Consider the following 10102-nt stretch of genomic DNA (forward strand, 5'->3'; position numbering starts at 1 on the left):
ACAGTGGCCAGTCAGGTCACATCTTTCGAGATTGTCACACATCAAAGAGGGGTACGCCTTCTTCAAGTTAGAATCGGGGGAGTAATCAGGTATCCGGGGGAACCCACCAAACGAATATAGCACCAACAAAGGTGTACTCGCTTACTCCAACGGATGCTGAGCATGCGGGGAATGTGGTGATAGGTACTATGATGTTGCTTTTAAATAGAGTTGTGGTTTTATTTGATTCAGGTGCGACCCACTCCTTTATATCTATTAATTTTTTGAAACTATGTTGGGTGCAGACCCAAATCATGGAAGAGGAATTGTCTGTAGCCACACCATCTGGGGGTATATCATTTTGTAAGAGGATATTAGAGGACTGCCCAGTGATAATCTAGGGGAAGCTGCTACCAGCAAACCTTGTAGTATATGACATGTCAGGGTTTGATGTTATATTGGGAATGGATTGGTTATTCTCTAGATATGTTGTGATCGACTGTCGTAGGAAGGTGGTAGTGTTCAGACCTCCTGGTGAGCAGGAGTACGAGTTTGTGGGATCGTGTGTGCATTCGACACCATAGATTCTATCGGCATTGTAGGTGAGAAGATTACTCTTGAACGAATATCAAGGGTACTTAGCTTGTGTGAGGGAACCACCGCGGGATGAGTTGAGGCTTGAGGATATTCAGGTAGTCAGTGAGTTCCCATAAGTGTTTCTAGAAGATTTTCTCGGTTTACCTTCAGATCGTGAAGTGGAGTTCGTGATAGAGTTGCTGCCTGGTAAGGCACCGATCTCTAAAACTACGTACAGGAACTAGGCATTGATCTCTAAAACTACGTACCGAAACCAAGCACTGATCTTTAAAACTCCGTACCGGATAGCTCTAGTAGAACTTCGGGAGTTAAAGGAGCAATTACAGGAATTACTGAACAGGGGTTTCATTCGGCCTAGTGTTTCGCCCTGGGGAGCTCTAGTACTGTTTGTGAAGAAGAATGATGGGTCGATGCGTATGTGCATTGATTACCATGAGATTTACAAGATAACTGTGAAGAATCACTACCCGTTGCCTCCTATTGATGATCACTTTAACCAGCTCCAGGGTATGCAGGTCTTTTCGAAGATTGACCTATGGTCAGGATATCATCAGGTGAGGGTCAGATCTGAGGATGTAGCGAAGACCGCTTTCCGTACCAGATATGGCCACTATGAGTTTCTAGTCATATCGTTTGCGTTGACGAATGCTTCGACAGTGTTCATGGATCTTATGAACAGGGTTTTCCATGAGTACCTAGACCAGTTTGTGGTGGTGTTTATTGATGATATTCTGGTATACTCTAGGAGTACGGAAGAGCATGAGAACCATCTGAGGATAGTATTATAGATTCTGTGAGAGAAGAAATTGTATGTTAAACTAAAGAAGTGTGAATTCTAGTTGAATCAGGTGGTATTCTTAGGCCATGTAGTAACTGGTGATGGTATATCAGTTGATCCTAATAAGATAGAAGCTGTGGTTGACTGAGTGAGACCGAAGAGTGTGCAGGAGGTTCGGAGTTTTCTGGGACTGGTGGATTATTATCGTTGGTTCGTGGAAGGGTTTTTTAAGTTATCTAGGCCTCTAACTCGATTAACCAGAAAGGGGGTAAAGTTTGATTGGACTAATGATTGCGAGCAGTGTTTTAAGGAGTTGAAGCATCGGCTAGTTATTACTCCAGTGTTAACCATTCCTTCTAGGGATGGCGATTTTGTGATTTATAGCGACACGTCTCTGAAAGGTTTGGGTTGTGTTCTTATGTAGCATGGTAAGGTGATAGCTTATGCTTCTCAACAACTGAAGGATTATGAGAAGAATTACCCTACGCATAATCTAGAGTTGGTTGTTGTTGTATATGCATTGAAGATCTGGCAACACTATTTGTATGGTGTGCAATGCGAGATTTTCACTAATCACAAAAGCCTCAGGTACTTTTTCACGCAGAAGGAGTTGAATATGAGGCAGAGACGGTGGGTTGAGTTGATTAAGGACTACGACTGCACCATTAGTCATCACCTAGGAAAAGCTAATGTGGTAGCCGATGCGTTGAGTCAGAAGTCGGATCACATGGCAGTATTTGCAGTTGTAGCTCAACATCATCAGACAAGATCTGGAGAGCTCAGGTATAGAGTTAGTGCGTGGTGATCATCGGGCTTTCCTTGCTAGTTTGGTGGTCCAACCAACTTTGTTTGAGCGTAAAAAAGTCGCGCAGGCTAGTGATACATAGTTGACAGAGGTTGTAGAAAAGGTACAGCAGGGATTGGCTTCAGAGTTCAACATCTCTAAGGGAGGTGTGTTGAGGTTTGGGACCAAGCTATGTGTTCCAAATGACGATGAGATCAGAAGGACGATTTTGGAGGAAGCGCATCGCTCTTTGTATACGGTACATTCAAGTAGTACAAAGATGTATCGAGACTTGCGCGAGACCTTCTGGTGGAGTGGTGTGAAGAGGTAGATTGCTCAGTTTGTGGAGCAGTGTCTAACATGTCAGCAGGTGAAAGTTGAACATCAGAAGCCAGCAGGGCCGTTATAGCCCTTAGTTATTCCGGTGTGGAAATGGGAGCATATTTTCATGGACTTTGTGACTGGCTAGCACTTCACGGGCATAATGCTATTTGAGTGATCATGGACAAGTTAACGAAATATGTTCACTTCTTACCGATGAAGTTTAGCTACCCTTTGAGTAGGCTAGAAAACATGTATGTGCATGAGATAGTTAGAATGCACGGGGTACCAGTGTCAATTGTATCAGATTGAGACCCAAGGTTTACTTCTCGATTATGGATGAGCTTACAGGAAGCATTAGGGACGAAGCTTAATTTTAGTACAGCATTCCACCCCTAGACTAAAGGATAGTCGGAGAGGACGATACAGATCTTGGAGGATATGTTGCGGGCTTGTTTGTTAGATTTCATTGGTAGCTAGATACAGTTTATGCCACTAGTAAAGTTCGCTTATAACAACAGCTTCCAGGATAGTATTGGGATGGCACCGTTTGAGGCTCTGTATGGTCGGAGGTGTCGATTTCCTGTGTATTGGAGTGAGATTGGTGAACATCAGGTGTTAGGACCTAAACTTGTGTAGTAGGCATCTGAGAAGGTAGGTTTGATCCAAGAAAGGATTAAATTAGCTCAGAGTCAGCAGAAGAACTACGCAGATGTTCGCCGCCGTGAGTTGGAGTTCGAGGTGGGGGGGGTAAGGTATTTTTTAGGATCGCTCCGATGAAACGGGTGATGAGATTTGGGAAGAAGAGCAAGCTGAGCCCGAGGTACATCAGACCATTCGAGGTTCTTGAGCGAGTGGGTCTGGTAGCCTACAAGATTGCACTACCCCCAGCACTCTCGAGGGTCCACGATGTGTTTCACGTATCCATGTTGAGGAGGTACGTGTTGGATCCTTCACATGTTATTAGCTACGAGGATGTGGAGATTGGGGATACTTTAGCGTATGAGGAGATACCTGTTCAGATTCTGGACCATAAAGTTCAAAAGGTACATACCAAGGACATATCTTTGGTGAAGGTATTGTGGCGGAATCACGAGGTTTAGGAAGCTTCTTAGGAATTGGAAGCAGAAATATGCCTGAAGTATCCACAGTTGTTCTGATTTATGTACATTACCCTACTTTGTATTGCAATAGGTAGTTGGTTTTGAGGAGTGTGTGTATTTGTGAACTCCTGAGACGATTTGTGTTTGTAACAATGGTGCTCCTCCGCCATAAGTGAGGGTATGTATATATTGTGATGGGGCTGCGTTGTAGTAGTCGTCAATTTCATTCTAAAGTTGCGTGTTTATGTTTAAGTTTATGAATGAGAGATAGCAAATTTCGATGACAAAAGTTTTGTAAGGAGGGGAGGTTGTAAGAACCTAAACCGTAATATATGAATTTAAATAATTAAGAGAAAGGTAAAATTGGAATTTGAGTAGGCTTTGTCGACGAAGCTAGATTTCATTGACAAAGGCCTTATACTGCTCGTCAACGAAGTTCAGAGGCTCGTCAACAAGGAGAAGATGAGGGGTTTTGAAAAATCAAAACGACAAGCTGTCTATATGGTCTCGTCAACGAAGACGCATTCATCGACGAGGAGTGGTCGGGTCAAAGGGCTATAAATAGATATTTTCATTACTTCTCAGCTAGAAAACTCAAACTCTCTCTCTCTATCTCTCTAGATTTCATCACCGTATGTAGCAGAAATCGTAGATCTGACGTTACCACGAGGATCAGAGAAGGGCTCTCTACAAGTTCTACGGATCGGGTCTTTGTTTCAGGCACTTTTGGGTTTCGGCTTGGAATTAAGGTAAGACTCGGTTTTCAATTCTGATCCAGTAGTTATGTAGGGAATATGATTGTGAGTATCTTCTGTACTGTGCTTTGTAGATTTTGGAATTCAGATCGCAGTTTAGGGGCCTTGGAGTTTGGGATTTTTCATTCAAGAAAAGGTAAAGGGATTCAGTTTATGTCAGTTATTTTTTAAATCAAACTCAGTGGAATTATGGTCCACCGTCCTATGTGCGTTTTGGTTACTCATTTGGGGGGATCTGAAGGGTAAAACTATGGGTTTTTCATGATTACAGTTTTGGGGGAAAAGGGGGCGACGGACTGCATCCCTGGTTTTTTTGGAAAACCGTAAATATATTGTGATATATATTGTGTTATAGGGATGGTCGTACCTTGACTTGTTTAAACTGTATGTGTTTGGAAAACCATGATTTTATATTACCAAATGAGTGTGGTTTGTTTGGTTATATGTGCATGCATGATTGTGTTTTGTTGAAATACAATGAAATAGGAACTGTGTTCCGAGTTGTTCCAGGTACAAAAAGAGTGTCCGGCTCTATATCCGTGGGCGTATGAAATCACTAGGCCATGTTTGGCAAGAGTGTCCGGCTCTAAATTCGAGGGTGTATGAAATCGCTAGGCCATGTTTGGCAAAAGTGTCCGACTCTATATTCGAGGGCGTAAGCTTTAACGGCTGATTACCGAAGGGTGTGGATCCACCAGTTTGTACTGGTACGATGCCATGGGAGCCTAGGGTTCGTCATGTTTCGGGGACGCCGTGTATAGCAGGCCGGTTACGGGCTAACGCCGGGTATCACAGGCTGGCTTCAGGCCGAAGGGTGTGACGACACCGGGTTACTTAATCATGTGTCTGTGCGTGTATGCACTGTACTGGAATTGATTTGTGAAAATACTTGAATTGCATTTAACTATGTATGTTTTGTGTATCATGATAACACTCAAATGCCACACACCGATATAACCTATATCTGTCCTTACTGAGAGGTGCCTCACCCCTACTGTACGTACATATTTTTTAGGTCCTTCGAGTAACTGGAACTAGGGTCCTTTGAGTTGGGAGCGTAGTGGTCAGTGTACTATGAGAGGTATTTGGGTAAGTACTAGGATTGTATCGAGTGGTCTTTTGTGGTTTTGGTTAATACCCGGGTTGTGTTTTGTAGTATGGACCTGGATTTCTTTTTGTATAGACTCTGGTATGGAACAAAATATGTATAGAATGATCTTTTTCTACTGTGTATATTCTGTTTGTACATGGATGTGTATAGGGTGCCTGGGAACCTCGCAGGGATGGACCCTCATTCATTGTGGAGTATCATGATTGTTTGTATGATACAAGAACAGGTTAGGTTACTAATTCACCTTTAGATCCCATTACCGAGTTCGAGGCATGACGATAACAGCATGCCTACTTATAATGAATTGCAACAGGAATATCTTAATGTTATTCAACTGCCTGAGAAAATAACTAAGAAAAATACTAATTTGAGAAATAAATATAAAGAATTGTCAAAGTTCCTAGAAAATCAAAAGGAGTCTCATTCTACCTTGATCAAAGAAAAGGAGTAGAAAATTGAAAGTTTGGAAAGAAAACTAGAAGATGACTCCAAAATTATTTACAAGTTTGCTGAAGGCCAAAATAATTTTGAAAAACTCCTTGGTGCTAAAAGAAAATCTTTAGACAAGGAAGGACTCGGTTTTAATGGAAAAAGGAGAATGGGAAACAGAAAAATCTTTACATGGGCTATTTTGTGAGGGAAACAAAATCTTATATTCTTTTTAAAGATTCCTATAGGCATACCACATGTTTTGAATGTAAGAACAAAGACCATATTAAATTTGATTGTCCTTTCAAAAATAAGGACACTAAAACTAAGATGGTTTGGAAAATTAAGGGAGAATCAGGTATTAACCCCAGAGGACCCAAGAAATTTTGGGTACCAAAAGTAGTCACTTGAGTATCTCTTGCAGGTATGCTTGGGGAGGTCCTCCACTAAGGAAAAATGGTATATGGACAGCGGATGCTCAAGGCACATGATGAAAGATAAAGCTAAGTTCGCATCCATCTCACTAAAGGATGGAGGTTTCGTCACCTTTGGAGATAATGCCAAAGGAAAAATCATTGGAGTTGGTAACCGGTAAGGAACCCTCTCTCGTTATTGATAATGTTTTGCTTTTGGATGGTTTAAAGCATAACTTGTTAAGCATCAGTCAGTTATGTGATAAAGAGTATAGGGTTTAAATGCATTGTCGAAAATCTATCTGAGCATAAAATATTGTTTACTGTTGAACGTAATGAAAATGTTTATACTACTAGTTTTGACAACTTAACCTCTCAATAAGTAAAATATTTTTTTTGTAATTAATGAGACTAGTTGGCTTTGGCATAGGAGATTAGGACATGGCAGCATGGATTTATGGTCAAAATTGGTAAAAGGAGAACTAGTTAAAGGTACCTAAGACACAATATGTAAAAGATATGTGATGCATGTCAACTAGGTAAACAAACTAAGTCTAACTTTAAAAATAAGAAAGTTATCTCCACCACCAGGCCACTTAAGATGCTTCACTTAGATTTATTTGGCACAAGTCAAGTTCAAAGTCTAGGAGGTAAATCATATGCATTTGTTATTGTTGATGATTACTTTAGATTCACGTGGGTTTTATTTTTAACATCTAAGGATGAAGCATATGAGAGATTTACTAAATTATGTTGAAAATTTCAAAATGAAAAAGGGTATACAATCACACATATTTGGAATGATAGAGGTAGAGAGTTTAAAAATAAGGATATGGAAAAACTGTTGTGATTCATATGGCATATCCAATAACATTTCAACTCCTAGGACTCCACAACAAAATGGTGTGGTTGAGAGAAAGAATAGATCCTTACAGGAAATAGGTAGAACTATTATTAATGTTCACAACCTTTCAAATATTTCTAGGCTAAAGCAGTAAGCACTGCCTGCTATGTCATGAAAAGGCCCACTCTCAATAAAACCCCTTATGAATTGTGGAATGGTCATAGGCCAAACATTCCCTACTTTCACATCTTTGGCTATAAGTGCTTTGTTCTGAGAGATAAAGATAACCTAGGAAAGTTTGATGCAAAATATGATGAGGGAATCTTTCTAGGTTATGTCGTAGATAGTAAAGCCTACAAGGTCTTTAACAAAAGAACTTTAATGGTTGTAGAATCCATCCATGTAGTATTTGATGAATCCAATCCCTTCTCTAAAATGACAGATGAGGATGATCTAGAGATAAGGAAGGGGTTATAAAAATTTTCCGTTGAAAATAATGCTAAAAAGAGCACTGAAATTAAAGAAACATCTACTAAGGATAATCAGATAGATAGTGAGTTTATGAGCTGCCTAAGTAATGGAAATTTGTGAAAAATCATCCTGAGGACCAAATCATAGGTGAACCCTCACGTGGAGTAGCCACTCGATCATCACTTAGAAATATGCGTAGCCACATGGCAGTATTATCTCAGGAAGAGCCTAAGAATGTGAATGAGGCCATAGAGGATGAATCGTGGGTGATGTCCATGTAGGAAAAATTAAACCAGTTTGAGAGAAACAAAGTTTGGACCTTGGTTCCAAACCAGATGATCATACTATCATTGGAACCAAATGGGTCTATAGGAATAAGAAAGATGAAAATGGAATTGTAATTAGAAACAAAGCCAAATTAGTAGCCCAAGGATATAACCAGGAGGAAGGAATAGACTTTGAAGAAACATATGATCCTATGGCTAAAATGGAAGTCATCCGTATGCTATTAGCCTATGCATCTTTAGGGACTTCAAGTTATATCAAATGGATCTTAAAAGTACATTCTTGAATGGCTACATAAATAAGGAGGTATATGTTGAGCAACCTCCAGGATTCGACCAAATCATGTTTTTAAACTTTTAAAAGCCTTATATGGACTAAAGCAACCTCCTAGAGCTTGGTATGAAGGCTAAATGGTTTTCTCCTAGATAATGGGTTCACTAGAGGAATCATTGACACAACTCTCTTCATAAAATCTGAGAATGAAAATATGCTCCTAATGCAAATTTACGTAGATGATATCATCTTTGAAGCAACAAATGAGCATGATAGGTGAGCTTACTTTCTTTCTAGGACTTCAAATAAAACAAGCTAAACACTTTGTCTGCCAATCAAAGTATGTAAAAGACCTACTCAAGAAATTCAATATGGAAGATGGCAAAATTTTAGGAACACCTATGAGTACTTCCACTAAATTAGACAAAGATAAGTAAGGTATACCAGTGGATGTTAAGCTCTACCAAGGCATGATTGGTAGCCTATTATACCTAACTACTAGCATACCAGATCTCATGTCTAGTATATGTATGTGTGCGAGTTTCTAAGCAACACCAAAAGAGTCACACCTACTAGAAGTTAAGAGGATATTTGTATACCTCATCGGGACCATTGATTTAGACTTATGGTACCCTAAGTATACCTCATTTAAGATTGTCAGCTATTCTGATGCAAATTTTACCACTAGCAAAGTTGATCAGAAGAGCACGAGTGGTACATGTCATTTTTTAGGACAATCTCTAGTTTCTTGGTTTTCCAAGAAACAGAACTCAATTGCACTGTCTGCAACCAAGGCTGAATATATTGCGGTTAGAAGTTGTTGCGCTTAAATGCTTTATATGAAACAACTTATGGACTACAAAATACACCATGGCATTGTTCCCATATAAATGTGGTAAAACTAGTGCAATAAATATATCTAAGAACCCCATTTCATATTCACGAACTAAGTATATTGAGATTAGACACCATTTTATTCGGGACGTGGCACTTGAATTTTTGTGCACTGATAAAAAATGGGCCGATATATTCAAAAAACCACTTCAGGAGGATAAATTTATCCAAATCAAATATGAATTAGGCTTATTGCACACTAGGGAAGTTGCCTAAAATTACTTGAGCAATCATTTGATAAATTAGGCTTAGCGCATGGTAATGAGTTGGGTGTATAACTAAGGGGGAGCAACTTACCTTGTAACCTTTATGGCTCTGAAAATTAAATTCTCTCACAATCTTATCTTGTTTAATGCTTATAGCATGAACTGTTTTCTGCTGTACTGAATTGATTGGATATACTGGATTGCATGTTTGAATGGAACATCATCTGCATGGCAGATGCAGAACTTGTTTATGCATGCTTAGCTGACTAATTTATTGCATCTTGGATTTAATGATCAAATTTAGAAATACATGCTAGCTAGTTGCTTAAATTTATGATTCCATAAGACTTATTTTTAAACTCCAAATATCTTCACAAGTCTTATGCTTTATCAGAGTTGTTTTTGTGTAAAAAATCACCAAATTTTTCAAAGGAAGCTTCTCAAGGTAAGAAATTCTTTTATGCTAAAATATTTTTATGCTTAGTTTAGTCCTTTTGTTGATGATAAAAGGGGGATAACTGAGTAAAATAGGGGGAGAAATATCTGATCATATAACCTACATTCTCCTGGCCTTTTGTTGTTCACTATTGGTATCTGAACTGGTATCTGAGCTATATTGCCAAAACTTATGCATATTAAGCTGAAATTCAAAATTTCTCAACTTGAAAATTTTAATGTCTTCTTTTTTAACATACTTGAACCCATTTTGCTCTTATATTTTGAATTTATGCATGTTGTAATAGGGAGTCTTCTCAAGTTGAACCCATTTTGCTCTTATATTTGTCATCATCAAAAAGGGAGAGATTGTTGACTTTTTTAGTCCGATCCCGTTTTGATAATGACAAATCACAAATATCTC

The sequence above is a fragment of the Malania oleifera genome, chromosome 12, assembly GCF_029873635.1.
Source record: "Malania oleifera isolate guangnan ecotype guangnan chromosome 12, ASM2987363v1, whole genome shotgun sequence".
Classification (NCBI taxonomy): Eukaryota; Viridiplantae; Streptophyta; class Magnoliopsida; order Santalales; family Ximeniaceae; genus Malania; species Malania oleifera.